A 16,649-nucleotide genomic window follows, 5' to 3' on the forward strand; every position below is an offset into this window, starting at 1 on the left:
CAAATTCAGCACATAGGAAGAAAATAGCCTATGTACAAAATAAGACCTTTCTTCTGTTTCTTGAAATAGCGCCAAAATAAAAAACAAAACCCTTTTAATACTGCAAAAATGCCATGTAAAAAGAAGAAACCATGGAGATAGAATGTCTTCTTATCCTGAGAAACTTTGGATTTGAATTCAAGCAGGATAAAAACATCTGGTTAATATTAAGAATTGAAAGCTCCTTAAATGAAGCAGGCCATAATAGAGTTACCCCCTTCAAAAAGCAGTTCTAAATCTATACTGGAATATAATTCCATGAATACTTTATTATAAACTTTATACTGTTATTAAGTCATTGTATATGTCCATTTTATAAAGTGATAATTGTCTTCAAGTAAACCTTAGTTGAATAGCAAGGTTTAGATGTCATTGAAAATATTATTGAATATACAGATTTAAAATAATATTTAGTTAAGTACCTCAAAATTACTCATCTTGGTTTTTGGCTGAGTAACTATTGAGAGAGATGTTGACATTGTGCTATTTCTCAAAACATTTTGCTGAGTGAGTTGCCACATTCCTTTCAGAATCCACATTTCAAAAATGGGGGTGGTTACCTTTATTTGATTTACCCTGGGTGACTCAGTGACTGTTTGGCATTAATAAAGTTGAGGATTAGCCCATGTCTCCTATCAGACTGTGTGATTAGGAAATGTCCATGTGGGAGTTGTTGAATTGTATGAGGTTCATTATTTTTTGTTTTCTAGTGGTTTATCAATCCACAAAAACCCAAGCCATTGTACTGCTGTAAGAGCAGGCAGAACCTAGATTGCTTTTAAAAATTAAAAAAAAACCTGAAAAATAAACAAACAAACAAACAAAAATCATGTACCTCACCTGTAGTCAGTGAATTTAAATACCCAAGAGTTCTGGTCAAATTTCATAACTTGCTTCCTTAAATCATGAATAGGTAAGCCTACAACAACCATTGTTTTTCTCATTTCTTAACGTGAGTGTAAGGATGTAGAGACATCAGCTAGAGAAGCACAGAAAAGTAAAGCCACAATAACAGATAAATGCAGCTTTTCAAAGATCCAGCTGGAGTAAGAAGGGGGAAATATAAAAGCAATATTCACTCCTTAAAAAAATTTTGTTTCTCCTTTTGATTCATAACCTAAGCCAGCATTGGAAAATGATAAAAATGGCACTTTAGGGTTCATAAACTGCATTTATATATGTTAGCTTTTTTGAGTTCCAAAGCAGCCATTATTATTAGGCTTGTTTTAATCCAGAGAACACAGAGCCATGGAGAGACCATCTGACTCACTCAAGGCAACTCAGCTAGTGAAGGACAGCCTGGACTCCGAGCCCCATCTTCTGATTCAAGGACTATGCTTTGCATTTTATTATATAATCTAAAAAGAATGGTATCCCATTTTGACTTGTTCTCCTACAACAATTCAAAGTGGTTTAATCACTCCCAAAATCATGGAATATTGACTTAATTATAACATCAATATCATACCTATCAGTCAATTCAGCAACCCAGATGCCTCTTGGCTAAGTCTACTGTTTTTCTAATCCAAGCAAGTATGAAAAGCTTAGCAATACCATAACCTCCCCCAGAAAGCCAAGGTGACACTAACCTGATATCAGATCAGGAGGTCTTTATCCCCTGCAAATTTTACATCACTTATACCTGTACCTAATAAATTTTAGGCCTTTGAATTTCTTTAATAATCAGTTTAATTTCTCTAGCATTCACAGTTTTCCTTTGGGTTATTTTTGTAATCCAGAGGAATCCATGCCCACAGTTGGTTCTCTTAACATTCCATTTCTTGTCCTAAGGTCCTAGTAGGTACCTGGACCTAAGACAGGGATCTTAGAAAATGTCATGCCTCTGCACTATTGAAAATATTTTTAAACCTGCTTAATTTTTTCCAGCAGTAATAAAATACATAAAACAGAATCTTAATACAAAGTCTAAAATTCATATAGACAGAAAAGTTAAAAAGTAAATAAAATTGTATTAGTCACTAGTATACAAAGGAATTTAGGTAATTAAATTACATGACAACTTGCTTTCGAGGTTAAAACCAAAACCATACCCAACAAAATGTGTTGTGCCAAATGTCTAGGGGTCTGGAGATAAAACCACAGCTAAGATGTCCTGGGCTATATTTTGGTCTTGGCAGGCCCAAGAAGCAAGAGGACAAGGCATGCTTGATCAGAGCATTTGTCCAGAGCACACTGAGCATATTAATTCTTCCTTCACTCAGGCAAATTGCCCTTTTCTACAACTCTCATCTAAATTCAGGTAAAAGAACTTGAGTAAATTTTTGTCCCCAAATATTGAGGGCTTTGTCTTTTTTTATAGTTTATTTTTTTTAATCAACCAAAGAATCTTAAAAGAAGATAGCTTCCAGCTTTGCATCTTCTTCTTTATGAACTCTTCCATTGGGTTAAGGAGAGATGAGAAAGGAAAGTTCTGGAATGAACTTTCAATGAAGTGTTGGATTTCAATGAAATCCAACATATGGACTTAGGGATGGAGTGGGGGACAACAATTCAATGCATAACAGTTCATAAACCTCTTTAATATTCCAGAAGTTCTAGCCACCCATAAGGATGTACAGACGGTTCCTCCCTTCTCATTTTTAGTGCCCACTGGCATTGCCCACATCCCTCACTCTGCTCCACACTCCTCTTTCCTCAAGTTATTGAATCTGAAGATAAGCAAATTATACTCAAGGCAAAGAGAAAGGGGGTGGGGGGTAAGCTTCAGGTTCTATATGGAGAATCCTAGAGATTAAGATTTTCATTTTTCTTCCCCATCACTACTCACTTATGACTTAAAATTGATCTTACCCTTTTTTACAGCATTTGGCAAATTGAGCCTCTGATTCCCATCAGTGGAGAAGAAAGGGAGATAGACACTTGCAATTATTATTGCTTCCAACATTGTCATTGTGTTTGCTGAATTCAGAACTGGTTGTGCACAGAACAGGAGGGATGGGAGTGGATCCTTGTAATTTAATGAGAGAGTAGTCTTACTGACTACTGCAGTGGTCAGAAGACCTGATTCTTTCAGGTATGGACCACCTGACAAATGAAAGGTCCTAAACCTGCACCTCTTCAGAGAGCTGCTCACTCAGTAGTACTCTCTAGGGGGAATGTGAGGCTATTTGGTGACAAAGGACGAGGTCTCTAGAGAAGACAGAACACTAATCTGAAAGTCAAGAGTTTAGGGACTTGAGTCCTACCTCTACCATTAACTAGTTATAACCAGGTCTAGTAGTGCCTCATATGCAAAGTAGGGAGAATAAAACACTGCCCGTTTTTCTTTTCAGAGTGGAAGTGAATATCACATAAGGTAACATATATAGAAATACTTTGAACAGTATTAAAAAACAGGGCTACTTGTAAGAGCATGAATGAAATGAGACAGTGGCCTAAGTACCTGCCAAGGTGCCTCCCAACAGCACAGATCAATGCTGTTGACAGTCTTGATCTAAAGTCTGACAAAAATGCAATTGTGGAAATGTTGACTGGGCCATTTATAGCCAACCTTATTGTGCTGAACAGAGTAAAACTATTATGGAGAACTACATAAAATAGCTTTACATAAATAAATAAAATAGTTACAATGATATAAAACACTGAACGAACAAAGTGGGTTTTTTTCCATTAGTTTTGCACCTGGGAGGAAATACCCAGCTTCCGAATGAATAGTAATGGGATGTTGGGGAGACTGTATCAACATAAAGGGCAATTGGAGGGCAGGAGTTAGGGTAGCATCTCAGAGAACTTTGAGCAGGATAAGGAAGGGGTAGAGCACATAGGCATATTCATCCCAGAGAGGGGGAAGTGTGATGTGAGAAACACGGATGCTATAAGGAAATATTGAAAGGGCCAGTACAAAGGAGAAGATTAGGTACTCTGTTCTAGAAGGCAGGTCACTGGGCACAAAATTAAGTTGTTAGACTAAATGATCTCCAAGTTCTTTAAACAAAATTCTGATATTCCTAAATTATAGGGAGAGAGGCTGTGGCTAAGCACAAGAGAATACTCTGTATGAGTAAGAGTTCTCCGTTGTTGGGCAGAGACACCAACCTTGGAGATATAGTAATATTCATGAGTCTAGAGTTAGGAAGGATGCAAAGTACATGTGCACATTCTATGTACAATCAGACTCCATGACAGAGTGGCCTCTTCAATTCTAAGATTTTTTTTGATTCTTCAGTAGGATGTGTCCTAAAATATGCAAAGTAAGGAATCTGTGTGTCCTTCACTGTCAGCTGGGATAGATACTTTCTAGGAGGTGATTGTTGTCATTTTCTTCTTTTCCCTTGCTTAGAAATTGCTAAGAAAAAAGCTTTTCCAGTACATTTGGATTAATGGCCTTATTTTCTGCTTTATTTGGGTTATTTTTATTGTTCATTAAAACCATCTGTAAACAGTTATTTTTATAGCAGCTTCAAAACCAAAGCCACATATAATAAGCTTGCACCAAGAAAATTCTACACTCAGCCTGGAATGAAGATGTCATCGGATTCTGTTTTGCAGATACCATGTAATAAACTGATTGACAAAGTCTGGAAATAAATCAAGATCATCCTGATGTTCAGAAATCTGATAGACAGATGGTACCACCACAGTTTTAAGCTCTTAACTAGGTCATACGCCTATAATGAGTTATGCTGTTTTCTGACCTTGTAGGCAACTATACTACCTAACTCTAGGACAAAACATCACTGGATTTGGGGCAGCAATTTCATCATCAACTAACTATAAATTCTTCAAGTGGATAAACAAGATTAGCTACAGCATATTCACTAAACACCCTATTAACATTGAAGTGAAGCTTATCCCAACACAGTTATGAGGGGGCTAAACATATGCACAAGAGCAAAAATAACTATATACACTAAGCAGGTAGAAGACAACAGAAAGGCCAAAGGAAACAATGGATATATTAGGCTGTTTTCCATTGCAAATGGCAGAAAACCCATCTCAAAATAGCCTAAACAAAAAGAATTTACTGGCTTACATAAGCAATGTTCAGGCTTGGCTGGCTCCAAGGATGCAGATGATGTCAAGATAATATTCCCACCCACCCTCTTCCCCTTAATCTCTCTATCTCTCATCTTGGCTTCATTCTCTAAAGATGGCTGAGAAACTAGTTCAGACAATAGACCTAGGTAGCTGGAGGTCCAGTGTTTGCCATTTTATTAACAGAAGCATCAGGCCCACCATGGTTGTGGATGCAGCAGCTCTAAGAACACCAAGCAGTTCTCGAGTCTGGATAGTCTTTAGTCCAAGAACAGGTATCAGGCACACTTGACACAAGAAGATCCATGTTCTCAGTGTGGCCTTATCAGGCACATGTGCACATGCAAGGAACTTGTTACCTAGTAGTGTCACCTTAGGAAACAAAGAACAACTTTGTGAGGGTATGTGGTTGTGCATGGATGTTCAGATGTGTCAGTGGCCTGGATGCTGTATCATGGATAAAAAAACACTCAGAAGAGTACAGTAGGCAAGTGATGGTCCTGGAAAGTCATCTTTTATTTGGCAGCTGGTAGAAAGGGGAGGGGCAACCTGGATTATGTTTCACTCTGGGGGTGGGGTAAGGGGCAGGCAGGTGGAATTGCTCCTTAGGAAGGAAGGAAAGGTAGTAGAACATAGTTTCTGCTCCATTTTGGAGTCCAGTGGCTAAGTCTGGACAAAGTAAAGTTTAGCAAGTTGAAAAAGGAGTACTTTAGTCAAGAAAGGGAAAAGCCACAGTGGAAGAAACAAGGGAAGACTGGAGTTCTCCAAAGGCCTGAAACGAGCCATTGAGTTTCAGAAGCCGTTGATTTGACTTTGAGTGCACAGAGAAGTCACAGGCACATGTGTCCCTGGGGCAAGCCCTTTCACCCACTATTACCAAAATTAGTCACAATTAGGTATGGATATGCCTTTTAACAAGTCGTATTTCTTAATGCTACAGAAAGCATTAAAGTTTATTAATGGCTTAAAAACAAAATCATGTTCCTATCTTCCAACCTCCTTTTCCATGAAGTCCATGGGAAAAGGAAGGAAAGAAGGGAAGGGAAAGGAAGGGAAGGGAGAGGAAGGGAAAGAGAAAAAAAAGAAAGAAGTTAATTGCATATATTAGTTTGCTAGAGTTAGCATAACAATGTACCACAAACTGAATGGCTTAAACTATGGAAATTATCATCTCACAGTTATGGAGGCTAGAAGTCCAAGATTGTGGTGTAGACAGCATTGGTTCCTTCTGAAGGCTGTGAGAAAGAATCTGTTCCTTGCCTCTTCCCTGGCTTCTGATGGGTTGCTGGCAATCTTTGGTGCCCCTTGGCTTACATCACCCCAATCTATGTCTTCACCTTCACTTGGTGTTCACTCTGAGTGAGTAACTATGTCCAAATTTCTCCTTTTTTATGAGGACACCAGTAATATTAGATTAGGGTCCACCCTAATGACCTCATCTTAACTACCTCTGCAATGACCCTCACTCCAAATAAGGTCTGGGAGTTAGAACTTCAACATATGGATTTAGGGATGGAGTGGGGACAACAATTCAATGCATAACAGTTCATAAACCTCTTTAATATTCCAGAAGTTATAAATAGCTGCATATCTTGCTCCAGTGTTTAAATTCTAGAGCTAAATATATTCTTACTACTAAGATTGCAGGGGGTGGGAGGGTAGGGTGTAGGCTTCAGAATTCCCTCCTTCTCATCACTGAGGTCATTGTGATGACTAAAGGATAAAAGACCATATTCTTTCAGCTTGAAAAATTTATATATCTTTTGAAAAAAATTGAAAGAAAATTAAAATTCATTTTTTGTGTAAAAGGACTAATTGTTTGACTTCCCAATGGGAGAGAGAAACCCTTTGTTACTTTACTCTCAGTAGGGACAGGAGAATGCAGTACTCCTTTCTCCATTTCCCTCCTCTAAAGAAGGGCCCCAGCAAGGGGTTGGTTAATTCCTAATTTGACTCTTGAGAACAACTTTGCCTATTGCTGATATAAACCAAGTGATCACATGGCACCGCAAATGCCCACTGGCCCAGTGTGAGTGGGGCTTTGTGCTGAACAAAAGGAAAGCAGCCCTACATTTAACCACAGTCAAGTCCTTTGTGGGACAGACAGGAAAAACACGCATGATTGCAACCCACAAATAATACACCTCATGCCATCTGCATTTTACCTACTCTTTAGGACAGAGGCTGCTGTTCCTAGACAAGTCTGAGTTAATCCTGAACTCCTAACTCCAGAGCCAACTCTTGCAGGGATGGCATTTCCCTTCACTTCTTCCTCCCCCTTTACTTTCATTCCAGCCAAGCATAAATAAATGGGCAGTTTCTACTCTGATCACTGAAGCTCTAAGGATAGGGCACTGAACTCACTAAACGATGAATACATGCCATATGGAGCTAACGGCAAGTTCAGATGTAAATTATCTCCATATTGCTCTCTGTATTGCAGATCAAAAGTCCCTTGTGTCATCTCTTTGTACTGATCTGTGTGTATCAGAAAACAGCTGAAAATCACTGAGAAAAGTGCAACAATTAACTTCCTCTAAAAAAACTGGATATTACTTATGCTAGTGAATAGTAAACATTTTTTTAAATTACTTGAGGTTCTGCACAATTTCTTTCACTTGGAATCTCATATTCTAAGCAAACATTTCCATCCTATCAGCCATCTGTATTAACTGTTTAGGGCAGTGTAACAAGAGCTGGAGTCAGACGACCCTGTTTTGGGTTCCTGCACTTACAATAACATTTGCCAAGCACTTACTGAGAACCAGCAACTGTTCTGGGCACTTTCCATAAGTTGTATCACTTACTCTTCACAGCGATTCTAGAAAACAGGTCCTATTAGTCATATTTTATATATGAGGAAACTATTCAAATAGTTACTTAAAGAGTTGGGTTTGAATCTGTGCTGTCAACCACAAAGGCTCTGTTCTTGCCACTTCTCCTTGTGGCCTCTTGCTCTCCACCTCTTTTGACCCGAAGCAGACACAACCCATTTCTTGGTCTCCCTCTTTTTGTATTCTTGAAGAGGGGAGTTGAATTAAATATTCTCTATGATCCTTTTCAGTTCTAAACTTTGCCTTTTGGTGATTATGCTGTCTTTACTTTTCAAAATGTAAGTAAACCTTTGATTTAAATGCTGCCTTTGGTTTTCAAACCCTAAACAGTCCTGTTGATGAGGATGGGTATCTTTCTTATTTCAAAATTTGGAAGTGGTAAAGTTCAGAAACTTTTGCCTTGGGCCCATCTCCCTGTTGAGCTATGTGTAGCCTCCTAGCAGTACAAAAGGGACATAGAAAATCCCAATCATATTAGCAGAGGTCCTGAGATTATCAGACAATGTTTGGGTGGGCCATGTAGAAAAATGAGCTTTATTATGCTCTGTGTAGAAGTATAACCTATTTAGGAATTCCAACCACTTATTATTTGCCTAATTTGGGGGGTATTTCAACCTCGATTCAATAATTGGAGAGTTCCTTTAATAGTTGAATATGAAATACTTTTTTAGCATGTTCTATAACTTTAAAGAAGGCATTTTATTTCTCTCAGACCTTTAATTGCTTTGATATAGTATCAGAGAGATTTGAAATGCTTTATTTACACGTGTGGCTTTCATCTATAAGAAAGGTTCCATTTTTATTATGTTTTTTAATTTACAGCTCTAAAAATAGATGTTTTTTTCTTGAGTCAACATTCATAGCACAACTATCTTCATATAGAAGAAAACATTAACCTGAATGTTGAATATAAATAATATGAATTCTATTATGTATCAATAAGCAGTGAAATATTTCTTGTTTTACAGAATACAAATTTATTTCTATTGAGAAGCAAACATAACTGATGGAATAACTTAATAGAGGGATTACCAGAACTACAACAATTTATTTCTCTCTAGTTATTTAAAAATGCTAATCACATTATATATTCATTCAAAGTTAGAAATTTGTTTTGGACTTTGTGTTTCCTCTTATATCCACTAATAATGTAAATTGAACTAGTGCCTAAAATGTATAAGACCTAAATGAATGGTGACTGTGTCGTCCAATGCCAACATTCTCAGATAAAAAAGTAAAAAATAAAAATACATTTATGATATGGCATATTTATTTCTCAATGAACCCCCCCCAATATTTTTCCATTTTTAATCCTCACCCAAGGATTATGTTTATTGATTTTAGAGAGAGGAAGGAAGATATATAGATAGATAGAGGTAGATAGAGATAGAGATGGAGATGGAGATGGAGATGGAGATAGAGATAGAGAGAGAAAAACATCAATGTGAGAGAGAAACATCCATCGGTTGCCTCCTGTACGTACCCATCAACACTGCAACCTAGGTGCGTGCCCTGACGGGGAACAAAACCTAACCCTTTGGTTACAGTATGATGCTCTAACCAACCAAACCACCCAGCCAGGGTTTTTCTTGATGTGCCAACCTGAATACAGGAGGCCAGCTATGTTCAATGAAATTGTATTATTAAGCATCCAGTACAAAGAAAAGAATATTACTTTAAAGATATTTTTAAAAGGCTTCAGGAGCTGCATAGAAGAGCTATAAAAGGATTAAGGAGACAAGAATGATTGTGTCCTTATAAAGATGGGAGTTAAGGAGAGTCAGAGAAATATAGCAAGAGTGACTTAGTCCCAAAGTAGTTACTGCTGAAGTGTTTATTTATTTATATTTAATTTAAAAAATTATTTTATTATTGTTCAAGTACAGTTGTCTGCATTTACCCCCCACCCATTTAAGTTTTTAAATGAAATGAACTGATAGATGACTTTTTTACTAGAGTGAATAAGCACATACAAATTTAGATGTGCCTACATTTGGAAAAAGGTAAGAACTCCCACAGAAAATAGACCCTGGAAGAGATCCCTCAGCTTTCTTCCTTATTAGAAATTGACCCTTGCAAAAGCAATGAGGTGATATATTTAGTAGTAGTTTTCTAAAAAATAAATGATCTCTTTTAGGCTCTGATTAATTGCTGGAAAGCTAATTGCTGAAGAAAGTAATTTTTTATTGAACGTGTGAGTTGGCTATCTCAGATAGCATGAGTGATCAACACTATCTCTTCCCTTGCACTTTGTTAACCGAATCAGCAAAATTGTATACTAGTTGCTCCCCTCAGACAGGACAGAAAGTAAGACTGTCAGCATTTACTGAGTACTCTCTATGTGTAAGACACATTATTTCCTTCATCACATTGTTTTTCCTCCACCAAGCCTTAATCATAGAGAAAGAATAAGAAAACACTTTTGAAATGGACAAATCAAAATAGGATCACTTTTTAAAAATCTTCTCAATAACCTGGAAATTGTGCATTAATACCTCTTTTTGTAGAGGGGGAATACAGGACTGGATGCAAATTTCAAAATGACTATTCTGGCTTTGATTCATGAAGGGCGCTACCTGAGTATTGAAATGTTGTTTTTCTTTTTTTTATCACAACCCCCCAGTAATGATATGTGTGTCTCATTTTATCGATCCATATGAGGTAGGGCCTCCCTTCAAAACAGAATTATCTTCTAGAGGTTAGGCCCCTTGTAGTACAGGCTCCTCCCACTAGGTGAGTATTCTAGGAAACCATCCGTATCAGCGTACCAGCTGGCGTTGTGAGAGTCTGTGTTCGGCTTCAGTGAATTTGTTTTGAAGACTCTTTCATCAAGTTTGCCCATTTCATGATGGGTGATTTACGAGGGCACCTGCCCACACTGCGCTGAGTGTTCAGCAGTTTTTGACCAAAACCAGCATGACCCTTGTGCCCCACCCTCCCTATGCAACCACTCTCTACCTAAGTGACTTTTGTTTGTTTGTTTGTTTCCCTGGATAAGAAATATCCTCAAAGGGAAAGCGTTTTGCCAATGTGCAAGAGGGGAAACAAAAACAGCAGAAACACTAAAAGGCATCAAAATCGATGACTTCAAAAACAGTTTTGAGCAGTGGAGAAAGGTCTTGATAGGTATATTGTATCAAATGGAGAGTAATTTGAAGGTGACTGAAGTTTAAACATGTAAAAACAATACACAATTTTTTCATAAATACCAGTTTTGGGTGTCCCTCTTCTTTTCAAGAGACCAAGAATGAAGCCTGTTATATTTTAATAGTCACTAAGCTGGTACAAATATTTAATATTTTAAAAAGAATTGTCAGATCTGTTGTCAATTTTATCAAATAAGTATCCTTAAATGCAATAAAACTCATCAGTCTTACCAGTTAAAATCCATGTCTTGATGCCTCATCTGTGAGTTGTGGAAATAATAAATATCAGTAAGTGTAACCTCAATAGAGAAGAAGTTCAGTATAATAGAAATGAAAACAAAACAAAAAGCAAAAGTAGGCTAGTTCAGAATCTATTTTGATATATCTTTCTGACACAAAAGTATCTGTTAATATTGAAATCATAAGTGTCTATTTTCATTAATAAGAGTCAAAACCTTCTGGCTATATTATAATTACATTAATATCAAATTTTGACTTTTCTCCAGTGAAAATATTTTATTGCACATGTATCTGTCCTTGTGTTTAAAGTGAGTTTTAGCCCTTCATACATGAATGCTAAACATAGAAAAAATAAACAGTTATTTAAAATGGCAAAAGACTTTATAACTTTAGGAAGTGAAAAAACAGGTATTTGTCAAGATTCTTGTTTAGTGTTTCTTCATATGGCAAAATTTGCATGGGTGTTGTTTTAAAAGTTCCTAGACTTACAACAAATTGTGGTAAATCTGCTTTTTAATCACACAAGTATTGTCTATAATAGTTGGAATTTTAGGGATATTTCTTAAATATCTACTCCTGCAGTTGTCCAGGAATAGAGGGACTATGACATCTTTTAGTAATCCAGGGAATTGTGAGAGCAGCCTGGTTGAAACAGTCACTACAGCACAGCACTTAGTGACGAGAGCCTCTGAGTTCCTCCTCTGGAGTAGTTTAAAAAGCCCACCCAGGAATGATAGAATGCATGTATTTTTTAAAATAGGGTTTTTGAATTAAATAATTCAAAACAATTATTGAATAAAATTTTGAACAGATATTAACAAGTTATAAAAAAGCCACGGAAGGCTCTAGTAGCCAATAATCGACAATACATGATTTTTAAACTTGTAAACCCACCAGTGGCTGTTCTTATGCCCCTCAAACAAATGCCTAACTCACCATACAGATTTAGGCAAGGTTAGGAAGCTGGAGTAGACTGGAAAAGAAAGTAGAATACCATTGGAAACCTATTTCAAAGGAGTAAGATCCTGCCCTCTCCCTACAAACTAATCAATGTTGATACCCATGTAGTTTGGAATTTTCTGACTGATCTCATCTGGTATGAAAATGCCAGGGAAAGCAGACAGGAGCAATGATGATGAGCAAATTTATACATTTCTAGGTATTTTTGCCATTGTTGGAAAACTTTTGCAAGATCAAATCAAGAGCCCTTACATGCTCTGAGGTTAATTTAGAAAATTGTTCCATCCAGAAAGAAAGCTTCAGAGAGTAAACTCTCTAAACCAATTTAAAGAGCTTTTTACTCTTTACTCTTTATAAACCCAATGTATTCAGATTATACATCTTTTCACATGATAGGGAAAAAACAACAACAAAATACCCATGGCTTATGTGGTTATTTCTAATTCATACAAAAGAAGTCTCGTGGTAGACAGTGCAGGGTAAGTGTAGTGGTTCTATAGATTTGTGAGGGACCTACGTTCCTTCTAGCTTGGCACTTCACTGTCCCTCATCCTCATGGTCCAGGATAGATGCTGGAGTTCAGGCCAACCCATCTATATTCCAGCAATAGGGAAGAGGGAAAATGAAAGATACATTTCCTCCCTCTAAGAAGATTTCTGAAAGTTACACACACAACTTAGCCAAACTTGGGCATGTAGCTACCTCTGGCTGCAAAGGAGGCTGGCAGGTCTTCAGCTGAGCGGAAATGGTTTAGCTAAAATCTGAGATTCTTACTGCTAGGGAAGAGAAGGAGAATGGGTGCTCAGATGTAACTAATAATCTTTGCCTTCAAACTTCGGTTGGGGTCCAGGAAAAATTAGAACCTGTCATCTCCTAATTCCAACTGTAGGGCACTTTCACATTTTAAATTTCCCTATTAGAATGTTATATTTTGCAGAGCTCTCCAGCATATTCAGTTGTCTTGTGACTTGGTTCAACATGGCTGCAGAAAAATAAAACTGGTGAATGTCTTTGGTCAGCGGTTTATTTCTTTAGTTTTATTTTTATTAACATCTGCTTTATGAGGTATAAATCATATATCATAAATGTCACCCTTCATGTAACCAATTTAAAGTGCACACCTCAGTGGGGTGTTTTAATATAAAACTCTTTCTTAAACCCCTGACAACCAGGAGCTTATTATGGACATTTCATATAAATGAAATCATACAATATGTGGTTTCCTATGACTGGCCTCTTTCAATTAGCATGTTTTCAAGGTTCATCCATGTTGTAGCATGTATTGGCACTTCATTCCTTTTTATGAATGAATACTATTCCAATATATGGGTATACCACCACTTGTTTATGCATTCATCAGCTGATGAAATTTGGCTTGTTTCTACTTGATGGCTATTACGAATAATGCTGCTATGAACACTCATGTACAAGTTTTTGCGTGGGCATTGTTTTCATTTCTAATGGGCATATACCTGGGAGTGGAATTCTAGAGTCCTATGGTAACTGTATCATTAACATTTTGAAGAACTGCTAAACTGTTTTTCAAAGTGACTGTTCCTTGTATAATTCCACAAGCAATATGTAAAGGATTTAATTTTTCTATATCCCTACCAGCACCTCTTATTGTCTGTCTTTGATTCCAAGTCATCTTAGTTGGTATGGTATGGTATCTCATCATGGTTTTCATTTCCATTTCCCTGATGGCAAATGATGTTGAACATCTTTTCATGTGTTCATTAGCCATTTATATATCTTTTTTGAAGAAATGTCTCTTTAAATCTCTTGCCACTCTAAAAATTGGATTATTTGTCTATTATTGACTTGTAATAGTTTTTATATATTCTAGATAAAAGTCTTATCAGATATGTGATTTGCAAATATTTCGTCCCATCTGTTGGCTATCTTTCACTTTCTTGATTTGTCTTTGAATCATACAATGTTTTATTTTGATAATTTTTTTTGTTGTTTGTGTTTTTATTATCATATGTCAAAAAAACTGTTGCCAAGCCCATGGTCACAAAAATTTACTCCTCTTTTCTGCTAATAGTTTTACAGTTTTAGCAGTTGACATTTAGGTTGAGAATCCATTCTGCACCAATTTTTTTACGGGATTGTTTTTGCACCCTTAATCTTCATAGCACTTTAAAGAAATCATGAATCATGGGTGTCTCTCTGAAGAAGGTTCAAACAACCTCAGCAATTACACTAAAAAAAATTGAACTCTTTGGGCTGCCATTGAAGTTATAAATAATATAATCTACAAAGAGTAATGTTCTATTAATGCTTTTTGTTTATCGTTTATCATAAATAATTTATAAAATGACTAAAATTGACTTGTGGTTACTCTCTCCTTTAGAGCTGGGGATAAGCAAATGAATGAGAAATCATTGCATTTAGGAATAATCTCTTCCATGTTCCTAACAGACACTGTTCTGCCTTCATGATGACTAGGGGAATTGTGATTATAATCTTGCAATTTTTGACCAATCAGAAAATTACAGTTACACAGGAATTATCAAAATAGACATAACAGGGGGGGAAACCTTCTAAAAATAGCAAAAATTAAATTATAATGAAAACAACTAGAAAGAAATTCTGATTCCTTCTCATTCTGAATGCCACTTTTTAATTTTACACATGCATATATTTATTTATTAAAGGCAAAAATTTTTTAGACAGAATTAGAGCTGGAAGGGGTCCTAAGGGTGCTACCTCTAAGTAGCAAAGTATATCATGTTTCTGAATTCCAACTTACAGATGAGGCAAATGCAGCAACTCTTTCTCCTTTATTTCTTGGCTTCCTCAGTTTGGACTTCTCTCTCAGGTGGATTTGACTAGAAGAGGTCACTGGCAGCAGAATATTCATCCTTATAGGTTCAAATCCAAGAGGAAACTGCTTCTCTTTCCTAATCATTCTATTTCTACCAATTGTCCCAGAATTGTCTCTACTTGCTTTGACTTGGAGGTATATATACAGTTAACTTTTGAACAACGTGGATATTAGGGTTGTCTACCACCACATAGTAGAAAACTCATGTATAAATTTGACTCCCACAAAAATTAACTACTAATAGCCTACTGATTTTTGTAATTATTTCCTTTACTTTTTCTATTAAATTTATCAATTTAACATTGGTTAATAACATTATATAAATTTAAGGTGTGCAGGTTTATAATACAACTTCTGTATACTCCATCGCATGTTCATCCTCCCTCCCCAAGCCCAGTCTCCTCCTGTCACCTTTGCCCTCTTCATTCTCCCTTCACCCACCTGCCCCTCTGGTAACTATCATTCTGTTGCCTATATCTATGAGATTATTTGTTTGTTGCTTTTTGTTTTATATCCTACATATGAATGAAATCATACAGTTCTTGTCCTTTTCTGTCTGACTTGTTTCACTGAGCATGATCCTCTCAAGATCCACCCATGTTGTCACAAATGGCAGTATTTCATCTTTTGGGTGTCGAATAATATTCCGATGTGTATACATAACACATCTAACCAATCATTTGTTGAAGGCTATTTAGGTTGCTTCTATGTCTTGACTATTGTGAATAATGCTGCAGTGAACATAGGGATACATCTATCTTTATATAGAAGTGTTTTCAAAACTTTTTAGTAGATACCCAGGAGAGGGATTGACTAATATAGCCTACTGTTGACCAGAAGCCTAACCAATAACAAACAGTTGATTAACACATATTTTGTACATCATATGTTTTATATACTGTACTCTTACAGTAAAGTAAACTAGAGAAAGTGTTAAGAAAACCATAAGGAAGAGAAATATATTTATAGTATAGCAGGTATTCATTGAAAAAATGAGTGTATAAGTATACCCGTGTAATTCAAACCTGTGTTGTTCAAGGGTCTTCTATATATACTCTTTCTTCTCCATCCAGAGAAGTTATGTGAATTCCCAGGATGACATAATTAGTAAGTGACAGAGCTGCAACAGTAACTCAGTTCTCTCAACTTCAGCCTCATCCTATGTTCTTTGTACTTCACCATAACTGACTGAGTTGCTTTAGACTATAGTACAGTAATGGACTTCTTACATATTTTGATTTTTTTAGACTGTTATTTGAATATATGATAAGGTCTTATATTTTTTACACTTTTTACTCTCTGTATATACTTTTTACTCTCTGTATATACTTTTTCTCTGAAATAAGTTTAAATTCCTTGAGGTCTTCAACTATGATTTATACATTGTTGAAATGTATATTTTTATACATTTTTGAAATGTATAGCTTTATTTTTTGTCACAACTTTCTTGAACAGAGTAGGCCTTTGGTAGATATCTGCTTATTTGAACCACCTGATCTTGATATTGAAGCAGAGAACAGTCTCCCATTCATAATATGAAAATAAGAGGGGAGTCACACATGAGCCCGAAATTAGAAGATGATGGAGAAAATACCCAGCAGGCCC

The 16,649-nt window shown here is 36.4% G+C and overlaps 1 long non-coding RNA gene across 1 annotated transcript in view; it reads left to right on the forward strand.

Moving 5' to 3' along the window:
- Positions 1-14,482, forward strand: part of LOC118988425 (uncharacterized) — a 122,087-nt gene extending 107,605 nt beyond the window's left edge. Inside the window, exon 3 of the long non-coding RNA XR_005066766.1 lies at positions 14,353-14,482. This is a non-coding gene — a long non-coding RNA (uncharacterized LOC118988425). The remainder of the gene's footprint in view (positions 1-14,352) is intronic.
- The last annotated feature ends 2,167 nt before the right edge of the window (positions 14,483-16,649 follow it).

Source organism: Sturnira hondurensis, unplaced genomic scaffold (assembly GCF_014824575.4).
Source record: "Sturnira hondurensis isolate 20B ecotype Veracruz unplaced genomic scaffold, ASM1482457v3 Scaffold0006413, whole genome shotgun sequence".
Classification (NCBI taxonomy): Eukaryota; Metazoa; Chordata; class Mammalia; order Chiroptera; family Phyllostomidae; genus Sturnira; species Sturnira hondurensis.